The 14,964-nt window shown below is 44.4% G+C and overlaps 1 protein-coding gene across 1 annotated transcript in view; it reads left to right on the forward strand.

Moving 5' to 3' along the window:
- LOC308556324 (olfactory receptor 1f45-like) overlaps nucleotides 1–14,964 on the forward strand; it is a gene marked incomplete at both ends in the record, with an annotated part of 504,663 nt that overhangs the window by 375,773 nt on the left and 113,926 nt on the right.

Consider the following 14,964-nt stretch of genomic DNA (forward strand, 5'->3'; position numbering starts at 1 on the left):
TTCCTAATAATAGTAATAGTAATAATAATAATTGCTGTGTGCAGGGCTTTGAGCTAAGATTTTATATGCCTATGTTTTTATTCAGCTCTGGGTTTTGTTGTATAGCAGGAGTCAGCAAACTACAGCCTATGAACCAGCTATCTGTGTTGTGAACGGTTTTCTTTTTCCTCAAGATGAAATTCACCTTACATAAAATGAACCATTTTAAAGTGTACACTTCTGTGGCATTTAGTACCTTCACAATGTTGTGCAACCACCACTTCTATCTAGTTCTAAAACATTCTTATCAACCTGAAATAAAGCCCTGTGCCCATTAAGCAGTCACGTTCCATTACTCACAAGCCCCTGGCAATCACTGATCTGCTTTCTGTCTCTATGAATTTGCCTGTTCTAGATATTTCATATAAACAGAATCCTGCACTATGTGATTTTTTTGTGTCTGGCTTTTACAAATTTCACTGAGCATAATGTGTTCGAGGTTCATTCACATTATAGTATGAATCAGTACTTTTTATCATGAATCGATTCTTTTTATGGCTGAATGACATTCCATTGTATGGAATATTCGTTTATGTGAAATGGAGGTTTATTGGAATACATCTTTTCCCATTTGTTTATATATTGCCTATGACTGTTTTCATGCTCCAACAGCAGAATTCAGTTGTTTTGACAGAGACCTTTTAGTCTGCAAAACTGAAAATATTTACTGTGTGACTTCTTCCTTTCCCCCAGCTTATTGAGCTATAACATTGTGTAAGTTTAAGGTATACAATGAGTTGATTTGATACATGTACATGCTGCAAAATGTTTACCACGATAAGATTAGTTAACACATTTTTTCCTCACATAGTTACCTTTTTGTTTGTGTGGTGAGAACTTTCAAGATCTACTCTCTTAGCAACCTTTAAGCATATAATACAGTATTGTTAACTATAGTCACCAAGCTGTTCATTAGATTCTCAGAACTTATTTAACTTATTTATCTTATGACTAGAAGTTTGTACCCTTTAGCCAGCATCGCCCAGGCCCTGGCAACCACCATTCTACTCTCTGTTTCTATGAGTTGATTTTTTTTTTTTTTTTAGATGCAACATGTAAATGAAATCATACAGTATTTGCCTTTTTCTGTCTGACTTATTTCACTTAGCATAATGCCCTCAACTTCCATTCACATTTTTGCAAACAGTAGGATTTCTTTTTTTCTTATGGCTGAATAATATTCATATCTATCTATATCTATCTATCTATCTATTTATCTATCTATCTATCTATCTATCTATCTATCTATCTATCTATCATCTATCTATCAATCAATCATCTATTTATTCTTCTTTACCCAGTCATCCATCGATGGACACTTAGGTTGTTTCCACGTCTTGACCGTTGTGAATAGTGCTGCAGTGAACATGGGGGCGCAGATATCTCTTCAGTATAGTGATTTCATTTAGCTTGGATTTATGTGGTCATTAAAATTTTTTCAAAATAGGTTTTAATCAAACTTTATATACAAATTGTTGTACAATTATTTTTATGTGGCCTTTTAATAAAGTTTGCTGACCCGTGCTCAGCCAGCCCACCCGGATTCAAATTCTCAGTCTGTTGCTTACCAGCTGGACCAAGTGGCTTAATCTCTAGCCTTCATTTTGTCCATCTCTAAAATAGGACAACAGTACCAGCCTCATAGGGTTACGGTGAGAATTAAACTATCTAGGACCATGCTAACATCTGGAAAGCATTCGACGAGAAAGGAGTCATTTCTGCCTATCTCCCCACCTGCCCCAGCCTCCCCAGCTGAGGTCCAGCCCACAAGATAATCTGTTATGACCAGACTCCCACGTTCTGGTCATGTATTATTACTGCAGCAGGGGCATTTGTCCAACTCCAGGCTTCCCTACTGGCCCTGGCCCCTCAGCAGCCAGCTGGGCCTTAGGGCTGGGCCTTAAGCCAGTCTGGAACTCCAGCAAAATCATTGAAGCCAGGGCAAGCCCGTTCCAGAATTGGTCAAACCCAATTTGCCAAAGGGAAAAGCAAGTCATGGTGTGAGTAATCAGCCCCACAGCCTCCAGCTGGGGCTATTCTACAGTCCCCGGTGGGCAGAAGTTGACTTAAGTTGTGTCTTTCTGGGAGAGTAAAGGTGAGATTTAATCTGACACCTGGTGCTGGAAGAGGAGAGGAGGGAGTTTTGTAACTGAGAACACTGGATATTATAGTGAAATCATGAGCTCAGTCCTCCGCAGTATGCTAGAGGCCAGGAACAAGTGTGGGGTAAATGGGGCCAGATGTTGGCACTCCCTGGGAAATATTTACCCAGCACCTACAGGCTCCTGGCTGTCATCAGCCTGTTTCGATAGAATGACACAAGGCAAAGGGCTTTAAACATTTTTCTAATTAGAAAATTTCAAACACATTCAAAATATTGTATAATGAACCCTGATGTATATCCATCATCCAGTTGACATATGTCAACTCATGAACCATCTTTTTAATTTTTAAAATTTTTATTGATTTTAGAGAGAGAAGAAGGGAGAGGGAGAGAGAGATAGAAACATGGATGAGAGAGAAACATCAACATCAATTGGCTGCCTCCTGCACGACCCCTGCTGGGGATCGAACCTGAAACCTGGATATGTGCCCTGACCGGGAATTGAACTGGTGACCTCTTGGTGCTCTGGCTGATGCTCAACCACTGGACCACATCGGCTGGGCGAGCCATCTTATTTCTTCTATAGCCTCCACCCACTGTCTCTCTTCTGCAATGTTATCTCACTTGATGATCATTGCCTAAATCTATTAATTCATTAGAAGCTACAACAGAGTGATATTAAAATGGTATTTTTTCTTCATTTATTACCTGGAATACCTCTGGAAAGAGAGAAATACTCTCCTCTACCATTTGGTTACCCAGTGGTACAATTCACATGGGAAAGATAAGTGCTGGATCCCCCCCCCCCCAGTTTCCAAAATAACTATTGGGCTCCTTAACATTCCCCAAAGGTAAAGAATGAGATTACTTTCCTATCTACTTATGCACCCATGAATTTACTGAAATGGGTCAATACATGGTAGCTCTTATCATTGCTGATAATCAAATTATTATTCCTTTTTTGGCCAGTGGGATCCTCTCCACTTTGACTCTGGAGTTCTTTTGACAGGACCCTTGAGTTGCTTTCTTACTTTATGATGTAACCAGAGAATCTAGGAACATCTTGTACTTTTCTTGCCTCAAGCCTGGGAGGAGCTCTTGTTCCTTTGATTGGAGAGTGGTATTAAGAGACCACAATCAAGGTGCTAGGGGTGCTGGTGGCTACTGGGTTAGTTGTTGTCTCTAGGTCTTATCATTGGACAGAAATTCTCAATGTTTTGTTTTTTTTTAAATCAAATACATCATAAATTTATGCTGATATTTCCAATTCATACTCAAGATTACATGACTTTTACCTAACCTGTTCAATCTTATACTTGTATTTTCTTTTCCACATGCTGAAAATTCAGATAATGACACCAACATTTCCTTTATTCCACAATACACCCGGATCAAATTTCATAACAACATACCAACAGTACCTTAAACAATGCGATTATTGAAAAACAGTTTAAGGCTTTTTTCTGGTTCTTTTTGTTCTTTGGGTATATCCCCTTGGGGGTGTGCCATCAAATTACTGTGCTATGCCCTGGCCAGCATTCTCAGTGGTTAGAGCATTGGCCCACACATGGAAGGGTCATGGGTTGGATTCCTGGTCAAGGGCACATACCTGGGTTGCAGGTTGGTTCCCCGGCCCCAGTTGGGGTGTGTGTGGGATACAACCAATCGATGTGTCTCTCTTACACAAAAAATTACTGTTATAATGTCACTTGAAATAGTATCTTTCTGTAGTTATGTTATTAACCTGAAGCTTTAGATTTTTAACTTTTGAAAATAGCAAAAACAATAAAAACAACACCTCGTAATAAGATTATGCATTATAATTGTGCAACTAGAAACACTGTGTAATTAAAAAGCACCTCAAATAACAGATAATATTGTTGTAATTATTATTATCAATCTGTTATTATTATAAAAAAATTAACCTCACTATTCCCCCTTGCCCCTCCATTTAAACATTGGAATATTGTACTATAACATTTAAACATTGAAATATTGTACTACAACAAATGCAATTGAGAGTAACTGGGCCATTCAAGTGAGATAATACCACATTACTTTTTTATTGCGGTAAAATATACATAACATAAAATTTACCATTTTAACCATTTTTAAGTGTGCATTTCACTAGCATTAAGTATATTCATATTGTTGAACAACCATCCACCATCCATCTTCAGAACTTTTCATCTCCCAAATTCAAACTCTGTCCCCATTACACACTAACTTCCCCCCCCCAGCTCCTGGCACCCACCAACTACTTTCTGTCTCTATAAATTTGACTCCTCTAGGGACTTCATATAAGTGGAATCATGTTTGTCTTTTGTGACTGACTTATTTCACTTAACAAAATGTCTTCAAGTTTCATCCATATTGTGGCATGTGTCAGAATTTCCTTCCTTTTAAAGAATAAATAATACTTCATTGTAGGGATGGACCATATTTTGTTAATCCATTCATCTGTTGATGGACATTTGGGCTGTTTCCACTGTGGGCTATTGTGAATAGTGCTTCTGTGAACATGGGTGTGCACATATGTCTGAGTTCCTGCTCTCACTTCTTTTGGGTGTATATCCAGAAGTGGAATTGATGGGTAATATGGTAATTGTTTAATTTTTCAGGGAACCTCCAGACTGTTTTCCATAGAGGCTGCACCATTTACTTTCCCACCAGCAGTGCACAAGGGTTTCAATTTTTCCACATTCTCACTAACACTTGTTAGCTTCTTTTTTATAATAGCCATCCCAGTGGGTGTGAACTGAGGGGACTATTTTTAAAATATAATATTATTTTAGAATTATGTAAGATATTTACATAGTTTCAAAGTCAAGTCTACAAAAGGAAGTGTATGGAGACACATCCAGCTTCTACTCCTGCACCTTCCATCATGTTCTTTGCTTCTTCCTCAGGTCACCATTTATAATTTTTCATGGTTTATCTTTCAATTAAAAAAATGAATCCAATTTGCTGTTTTCCCACTTAACACTGTTTCCAGTATACAGAGATCTTTCTTATTTCTTTTTACAGCTGCATAGTACTCTATCGTGTGGCTGTGCCATCGTTTATTCAACCATCCCCTATCGATGGACATACATGCTATTTCCAGTCTTTTGGTATTTTAAATAGTGTTGCTATGAAAAGCCTTGTTCATTCATATTTTCTTATTTTTGCAAGAGAATTATTGAGTTTTTCCCTCTGAGTGAATAAATGCATATATAAGTTTGTCTTGTCAGGTATCACCAGGATTTCCTCCCCACTAGTAAAGAATTCAAGTATGTAAAAAATTAACAAGCTTTTCCATTTGCTTATATCACGTTGCATTCCCACTAGTAAAGTATGCCGGTATGTAAAATTCTCACAAGCCTTTTCATTTGACCTGGTGGACTCCTACATATTCTTCAAAACCCATCTCCTTTCTAGGAGGCTTTCCTTTCCTTGGCTTTCTCCTCTTGGTTTTCCCAGCTCCAGCTTCCTTTCTCTGGCTCAGTCCGTACACTGAAAGGTTGGGACTGTCTATGTTCAATTCCATACTCTCCAGACTGGGCTGGCTCCAGAGTTGAGTCTTCTTGGTGTATCAGCACAAGACTGGGAGCAGAGAAGTAACGATAACAGAAGATTTCTCTCTAAACCTAGGACAGCCCCTTAGCCCTGGGCCTCCTTGGCTGGGATCTCCTGGGCCAGGGGGAAAGAACCAGGTCAAACTGGCCAATATACTGGGTACTGCGGCCTGCCCTCTCGCTGAGTCACCTGTGTCCAAGGGTGGTGACCTCACTGTGGGTGTGTGTTACCTGCATGACTGTCGGGCAGAGGAGTGAAACCTGCTTGAGGTCAGGGAGATCCCACGTACAGTTCAGGCTTTTTCATCACCCCAGATGGAAACCCAAGACTGATTAAGTAATTACTCCTAGTTCCCCCCCTCCCTTCTGCCCCTGGCAACCACCAATCTGCTGTCTGTCTTTAAGAATTACCTAGCCCTGGTCGGGTGGCTCAGGTGGTTGGAGTGTTGTCTCATACACCAAGGGGTTGAGAGTTCAATTCCTGGTCAGGGCACATACCTAGGTTTTGGGTTCGATCCTGATTGGGATGCGTATAGGAAGCAATTGATTGATGCTTCTCTCGCATAGATGTCTCTCTGTCTCTCTAAAAATCAATAAAGACATATCCTCAGGTGAGGATTAAAAAAAAAATTACCTACCCTGGGCATTTGATATAAAAGGAATTACACAGCTCTAGTGGGTTTGGCTCACTGGTTAGAGCATCAGCCCCCAGACAGAAGGGTCCCGGGTTCAATTCTGGCCAAGGGTATGTACCTTGGTTGCGGGCTCACCCCGGTCGGAGGGAGGGAGGCAACCAATCAATGTGTCTCTCTCACATCGATGTTTCTCTCTCTCTCTCTTCCACTCTCTGAAAAAGCAATGGAAAAAATATCCTCAGTGAGGATTAAAATAAATAAATAAATAAATAAATAAATAAATAAATAAATAGGATTGTACAACGTGTGTCCTTTTGTGTCTAGCTCTTGTCACTCAGCATAATGTTTTCGAGGTTCATCCGTGTTGTACTCTGTCAGTGCTTCATTACTTTTCATGGCTGAGTACTAACTACTATTTCACTGCGGTGGATGGACCATTTGGATTTTTCCACTTTGGGCTAATGTGACTAGTGCTCCATGCACATGTACGTACATGTCTTTGTTTGAGTTCCATTCTCAATTCTTTTGGGTCTATGTCTTGGAGTGGAATTACTGGGTTCATGTGATAACTCTATGTGTAACTTTCTGAGGAACTGCCAAAGCTCCACCATTTATTTTTACACACTTTATGTCTCTGATGCTTCCCAAAGCCAGTGAGGAAAGAATTCTAAGTGGAGGATTCTAAGTCCTCACTTTGCAGCCGAGGAACCCGAAGCTGGGAGAGGTGGTCCCACACCATCCTAGACTAATAACCATAAGAATAGCTCCTGTCTGCTTAGTCACCACTGGGTGCCAGACACTTGCTATAGAGGATCTTAGGACTGCGTCCCCAAAAGCCTCACTGTCTCTGGGATCTGACAGATCTGAGTTTAACTCCCAATTTGAGCAAGTGACTTCCTTCCTCTGAGCCACCGTCTCCCTTCCTATAAATGAGCATAATCAGATTCCCTGTCTTATTCTGGAGAATGAATGCATTAATGTAGGTAGAGGATGGTGTCTTTGATTACAGATGGATCAAACAAACAAAAAAAGTGGCCGACTGAGAGGGGTGAAGTAACTTGCCAAAAGTCACACAGCAATTGGTGACTGGATCCAGGCTGCAAGCATTTTTGAGAAGTTTCCTGAAGCTGAACTCCTCTGGGAGCTAGTGAGGAGAGATTCCTAAGGCAGGTCCTCTGGGGTGGGGGATAGTTTACTGCTGTGTTGCTTTGCTCTTTGGGGAGCTGACCTCTGATAACATAGAATCTTGCTGAATCAGCCTTGGGTGGCCTGTGGTCATGAACAACAGAAACTGGTTCTCTGATAGAGGTCACTTTTGCCCCAACCCATTCACTCCTTTTGTTTGCCATATATTTTATATCAGCAGAGGCAGGGTAACTTCCTGGGCCCTAAGCAGGCATGGGCCAGGTACTTCCTTGCCTCCAGGTGTTGGCTCCAACTGTCCCTCTACTCTGGGGCACTCTTGCCTCTTTCCTCTCTTTCCTGCCTTGTATACATTAGATCTATTGTGATCTGGTTTCCACCAACCCCTCTGATCTCCTCTCTTAGCTCACTGGCCTCTTGCTCCTTGAGGATGCCACCCTCATCCAGCCCCAGGGCCTTTGCACTTGCTGCTTACTTTGCTTGCAATGCTCCAATTCATGTCTTCCTCTGTGATTCAGGGATCACTTAAACATTACTTCCTAGAAGCCTAGCCCTGACCACCTTATCTAAACGAGGTTCCCAGTCCCTCCCTGTCAACTCATCCCATTTGCTAATCCCAGCCAATTTAGACCTTACCTGTTTGCCCTTGTCCAGAGTGCCCTGATCATTAGGCTTTCTGGCCCAGGCGGGAGAGGAGTCACTCCCCAGGTGGAGAGTGAGGTCATTGCACCGTGGTATTCCTCGCTCCCTCCCCACCCCCAGCAGCACCACCTGCTTTCCCCATTTTCTAGGGGAGCACCTCTCCATCTCCTTAGTTTCTGAGGACCAGGGTCTCTCCTCCCTGTACCTACCCAAAGGCTCTCCTGGCACCCATCTGGCTCTTCATTGCTATGGACTTTCTCCTCCCTCTGGAATTCTCTTCCTCTCATACATTACACCCCCCCTCCTTGCTCTTCTATCACCCTTTTCATTTTCTCTTGTTCTCCATTGAAAACTCCAGCTTAAATGTGACCCAGGTGTAAAACCTTGCAGTCACCTGTGACTTTTCTCCTTCTTTCTGTCAATAAATAAGTTAATAAATGGAGCCAGAGCTGCCACCCCAGAGGAACTGCCTTGTATGTCTTATACCTCAGACATCTGGAATGTTGAAATGGCAAAATAACCTTTGGACTGGGCCTCAAGCAACATTGTGCCCCAAGGAAATGTTAGCAAAGACAATAAGAAAGCAGACATTATGACTGCTGGAACTGGCGACTACTGGGCTAAAAACGAACAACATTGTTTATAATTAATATCTCCATGTTTTGATATAATTGTTCTCAGAAACACCCCTTGTGTTTGTTTCCTAATTGGAACACTATTTGGACTTCTCCCTGAATTAATGATTCCTGAATAGCTATTCTTTTTTAAAAAAATTTTTGTTAATCCTCACCTGAGGATATTTTTTCCATTTTTTTTTTTTTTTTTTATAGAGAGAGAGCAAGAGAGAGGGAGAAAAACATCAATGTGAGAGAAACACATCGATTGCTTGCCTCCTGCATGAGCGAGCCCCAACCGGAGCTGGGGATTGAACCTGCAGCCCAGGTACATGCCCTTGACTGGGAATCAAACCTGCCACCCTTCAGTGCAAAGGCCGACACTCTAACCACTGAGCCACACCGGGCAGGGAGAGAGAGAGACATCGATGTGAGAGTAGGACATCAGAACATCGATTGGCTGCCCCCCTGCTCACTCCCTGTGCAGCCCTGCCCAGGATCGAGCTCGCAACCCTGCATGGGAATTGAACCAGTGACCTCTTGGTGCACGAAAGGACACCCAACCAACTGAGCCACACTGGCCAGGGCTATTCTTACTGATCTCAAATAAATGTTTGTTGCCTCTCACTTTGAAAGGCCTTTTCACTTTTAGGTTAACATTTCATAACCACATCCGATCTGTCAGCAGATCCCATCAGCTCCACCTTTAAAATAAATTGCACATTTCACCAACTTTCACAACTCTCAGCACCTCCATTGCGGCTGTGCAGATCCAAGGTTACAGCCAACTCCCTGGTCCCCTCCTGTTGCTCTTGTGCCCCCTTCAGTTCGTCCATAATATTGCAGCTAGAGGAGCCCGTTAAAACCTGTCAAACCCCATCCTCCTCTGCTCAGAACTCTCTGTGGCTCCCACCTTTCACAGAGGTCTGTGTCCGAAAGATGGAGCTTAGACTGCTGAGGGTGAAAGACCATTCAGACTTTGGCCATCTTTGATGTCCAGAACATTAGGTCCTCCCCGTGGCCCTTCAGGCCCTGCATAATCTGCTCTGCTACCTCCCCACCCTCATCTCCTCCCGCTCTCCCCCTTGCTTCCTCTGCTCCAGCCTCCCTGGTCTCTTGGATGTTCCACAGTCTAGACTCAGGGCCTTGAAGACTCTTCCTCCAGATATCTCCCTCCTTCTCTTCTGGTCTCTGCTCAAATATCATCTTCTCATAGAGCCCTTCCTCATTTACTTACCTTTCTGGGTTTTCCTACATAGTACATATCACATAGATTACCCTGTTTCATTGTGTGTTTTTAGTTCTGCTTTATGTAATCTCCAGAGAGCAGGAATGTGACCCCTTTTGTTCAGTGTTATGCAAAACCTGGTACTCTGTGAACTTGATGTTTGTTGAATGAATATGTGCTGTCAGCTGAGGCGGGTGGGGGGGGACAGGGTATGAGAAAGACCCTGTCTACCCACGTGGAACTCACAGCCCCATCCAGATAGTTGCTTAACAAATCATTCCAAGAGCAATTTTGCTTTGACTGAGGATGCACAGCAGATGTGGTTGCATAGAGTATGGACTTGAACTCAGCCCAGAGATGAGGAAGCCCTCAGAGAAAATGGCTTTTGAGCTAAGACCACAGGATAAGTAGGAGTTAGCTGGGTAGGTGAAAGGGAAAAGAATTCTAAGCACAGGGAACAGCATATGCAAAGGCTTAGAGGTGGCAGAGATGGCCTTGGTGGGTTTGGGAAAAATGGCTGAAAGTGGCTGGTATGTGGACCTTGAGCAAGAGAGGAGTGAGTGGTGAGTTGGAAGGGGCTGTTTGCTCCCCTATTCACCCCACACTCCTGAACTGCTCTTGTCTTTGCTCCAGGTCTCTGATATCTCCTGTCTTGTCTCTACCATTTTACCCCATATGACGTGTCCTGGGAGGCTGACTTGTTTAAACCACTTAACAGGCTCCTTTGCCTGTGGCTTCCAATTGGGTTCAACCAATGGGGAGCCATAGCAGGCATTAGAGGGAGGGAGTAGAGTACAGTCAGGGTGTTAATACCACAACTCCTTTCCTTTATGGTCCATGCAGGCTGGCTGTGTCCCTGGACTGAAGGTTCACAGCTCCTGCTAGGCAGTTTTCCTCATATAGCCCTATTTGGTCCAGGTTCCTGTAACTACTGTGACCCGAGCATCCAGGGGTGCTTCCAATTTTTTTCATCACTTCAAAAGGAGATCTCATAGCCATTTTCTCTGGGTTTGGGCTTCACTCCTCATTTCTCCCTCTAGTGAGCCCCTGGCAACCACCAATCTGCTTTCTGCCTCTGTGGATTTGCCTGTTCCGGATATTTCATATCATTGGGATCACATACAATGTGTTTTTTACCTGGCATCTCTCACTCAGCATGTTTTTGAGGTTCATCCACGTTGTAGCATGTATCAGTGCTTCAGGTCTTTTTATGACTGAGTAATATCCCACGGTGTGGATGGACCCCATTTGTTCATCCATTTACCCATTGATGGACACTTGAGCTGTTTCCACCTTCTGGCAATTGTGAATAGTACTGCTATGAACACACAGGTACGTGTATCTGCCTGAGTCCCTGTTTTCAATTCTTTTAGGTATATACTAGGAGTGGAATTGCTGGACCATATGGTACTTGTATGTTTCGGTTTTTGAGGAATCGCCAAACTGTTTTCCTTAGCGGCTGCACCATTTTATATCCCCATCAACAGTGTATGATGGGATCTCTCTCTTTTTTTACATCTTTGCCCCTAAAAGTCTGTCATGAGCTTCTGGAGCCTCAGGAAAAGCCCTTCCCTCACCCCAGTCATGCTCCACCTTTACCATCTTCCTAACCTGGCCACTGCATCCACTCCTGTCCTCCCACTTTGATCTTAGTCCATTTGGACCTTGGCTGCCTCCAGGCTGAGGACTCTGGTGGCCTGCTAACCACACAGTCCTCTCCTCTCCTGGGGCCTTGGCTCTTTGACCTCTGGGCGCCGGTGATGGTGCCCATTACCACTCTTCCTTAACCAGCTAGGCATAGCTATCTCCACTTCCAGTGCCATGCCTCTGCCTGCCCTCTCCCTAAATGCAGCTTGTTTCCCCACCCTCGTCTCTGGTCTCCTCCCTCCCTGAGTGACCCCGCTTGCCCATTTTAGGGCATCCACTGTCTTCCCAGTCAGGTGACTCACAGACATACTTCCCAGGATTGGCCCAGCTGCTTCCTGGGTGTCTCCCTGAACAGCCCACGGGCCTTTTAGACTCAAGGTAACCCTGAGTGTCCCAACCTCGGCTTTGGTGACGTTTGGGATTAGATCATGTACAGTGTTTAGCATTATCCCTAGCCTCTACCGACTAGGTGCCAGTAGCACCTCCCCTTCCACAGTCTGACAACCAAAGTATCTCTGGACATTGCCAGATGTCCCCTAGGGGACAATTCACCGAGGCTGAGAATCTCTAAGATAGCCCAAATCAAATGGCAAACCTGAAGTGCTGAAGTTGACCCAGAACAAGCTGTGTGCCCAGCACCCTGGAACCATCACCTCGCCTTGTAATCTCTATTTTATCTCTGTGGGATGGAGGTTCACAGTGATCACGTGACAAGCCTACTCTCGGTGACACCTCATCCCCAGGCCCTTTAATTTATTTCTCCTTCTATCTCTGAGGGCAGGAAAGCTGGGCTAACACCCTCTTCTCTCCTCTTCTGCTTCCTGGGACCTCATCTCCAGCCAGTCACCCATGCCAATAGCCCCCACATCCTTAAAAAAAAAAAAACCCACACCCTTAAAAAAATCAATAGGCTGCAACGTGTTTTAAAACAGGCCAATCAAAATGGGGCTGTGGCTCCCCATTGCCCACCAGATCCACCCTCAGCCACTGGGATTGGCCTTCAAGGAGCTTCGCATCCACCCCTGCACCCCGCCAGCGCCCTGGCTCTCACACCCCCAGGCCAAGGAAAGCCATCTGCCCAGCCACACCCGCGGTTTCTCAGTGCCTGAGCCCTACCCCCTCCCGCACCTGTTGAAATCCAATCTCTCCCTGAAGTACCAGCTCAGATGTCACATCCTTCACGTAGCCGTCCCGGGCCTCCCTCCACCTCCTCCAGGCCGCAGAGCTTCAATTGTTTGTGTCACCTCCTTCTTCGGCTGGAAACACTGTCCCCCCCACCCCGCCGGGGAGGCTGCACTGAGCGAGGGGACATTATTGGGGTGAGTCCAAGTTTACCACCTGCCAGGCCAAGGGGGGCATCTTACGCTGTTTTTAAATACTCTCTTTTAAGTTTTGAGCCCTCTACTTCTTGTTTGCTGGAATTTGGGAAAGGCTGGTGCCCTAATATTTTCAAAACTCAAATTTAGAGATCTTGAGCCTCTTCTTCCATCTTTGTTAATCCAGGCTTTGATTCTGAAATTTCAGCCATTCACAAAATGTGTCACCATTTTCCCCCACCTATGTATTATGTTTCTATTACTGAATTAATAGTTTTCTTTTAGTGGTTTTTCCTTTTAAACCTCATTCATTTTAAAGAAAAATTTATAACACTGTTCGTATACCAACGAGACTGTGTTCTTTACCCATCAAACCAAATCTCTCACTTAACATAAATACATAAAATAGAAAATGAACAGAAAATGTTTCTCCATGCGTTATCTAAAATTACCAGGCTTAACAGCTAAGGATACTTGTATCAGACTTTGGGAACCAGCCAGAGTATTTTCTCTGAAGTGCAGACTTGTGAAAATTCATTCACTCATTCACTCAACATTTATTGCTCCACCCCAAGCTTCATTGAGGTACAAGTGACAAGTAAAAATTACATATATTTAAGGTATACAGTGTGATTCAACATTCATTCTCATTATTTCGGTTTCAACAAGGAAGGGTCATGACACCCAACCTCAAATAGCAGCACCCCCTCTACCCCATTGCAAAACCCTGTGTGAGAGCCCTCTTCACTGGTGGAAATTTCCTGATGGATATGGTTCTTTATTTAAGGTTTTCCCCACCTGAGTCTCCATTTCCTGAGGACAGGGATTTGTCTTTTCTTTATTCTCTGCTATAGTCTCATGCTTGGAGCACAGCGGCCACTGGTGCTGATATATTATGAGCTGAGCATTGCCCAGCCCCGAACCAGCTGGTCCTGGGTTCCCACACTCATGGAGACCCTAGTCTCAGGTGGAGACAGAGCCAGGCTAACACAGGACTTGCCTGACCAAAGACTGCTCATGGACGGGCTAGAAAGCCTCTGCTTTCTCTGAATTGAGGTGAGCAGAGCATGGAATTAGCGATCAGGGATTTGCCGGTGAGGGAGAAGCCTGGGAGCTCCAACTGTAGTTGCAAATAGCAGTAAGCTCCTACCTAGCACTGACTGTGAGTAAAATACAGACATGATTCTTCCACCTTGAAGCAGGGTTTCTCAACCCCACCACCGTTGACATCTGGGACAAGATTACAATCTGTTGTGAGAGACTGTCCTGCACACTGTAGGGCGTTTAGTAGCATCCCTGACCTCTACCCACTAGGTGCCCATAGCACTCCCCAACCCTGAGGCTCACAGTGAGTATGTGACGGAGCTATTTGAACACTGCTTCCAGAGTCCATGCTCTAACCACTGTGTGACGTGGCTTTGCATTTGGCCTTGGCCCCCAGGCTCTGTCCTCTGAGAGTTCAGCACTGCTCTGGATCTGCTTCACCTCTCGGCTCCATCACCAAACTAACCAGCCCCGAGGTCAAATCTCCCACCTGGTTGACTCACCTGCCAGGCACTAAGTCTGTAACTGCAGCCAGAATTTTTTTTTTTTTTTGATACATCAAATGACTTTGGAATAGCCATCCTGGGGAAAATATCTGACTTCCTTTCTTCAGCTTCTTTATGGTTTACTGTTGTTTTAACTTTTGAACTCATTGCTGTCTCATAGCTTCAGGCTTCTCAGTGTCTGACTTGGCCCCTGCCTGAACCCAGACAGTCACACCCTTCCTAGAGTCGGCAGCCTGTGCCTCAGTTTCCCCAGATGGGCCTGCAATAATAGTTGGAGCCTTCTCTCTCTAGTCCCCTGTGGCTTCTTCTCCCCTTTGACAGATATTTCTTGGACATGTGGTTTGCTTGGCCCTGAGGAGGCGGTGGGGAGTCAGAGGCCAGCTGTGAGTCCTCTGATTTGCCTGCCCACTTGCCCAGGTCAACCACCTACCCACCCAGCCACCCACCTCTGTATCCCATCTGGAGGTGGGGTTGACCCTGTCTGGACAC

The sequence above is a fragment of the Miniopterus schreibersii genome, assembly GCF_964146895.1.
Source record: "Miniopterus schreibersii genome assembly, chromosome: 4".
Classification (NCBI taxonomy): Eukaryota; Metazoa; Chordata; class Mammalia; order Chiroptera; family Miniopteridae; genus Miniopterus; species Miniopterus schreibersii.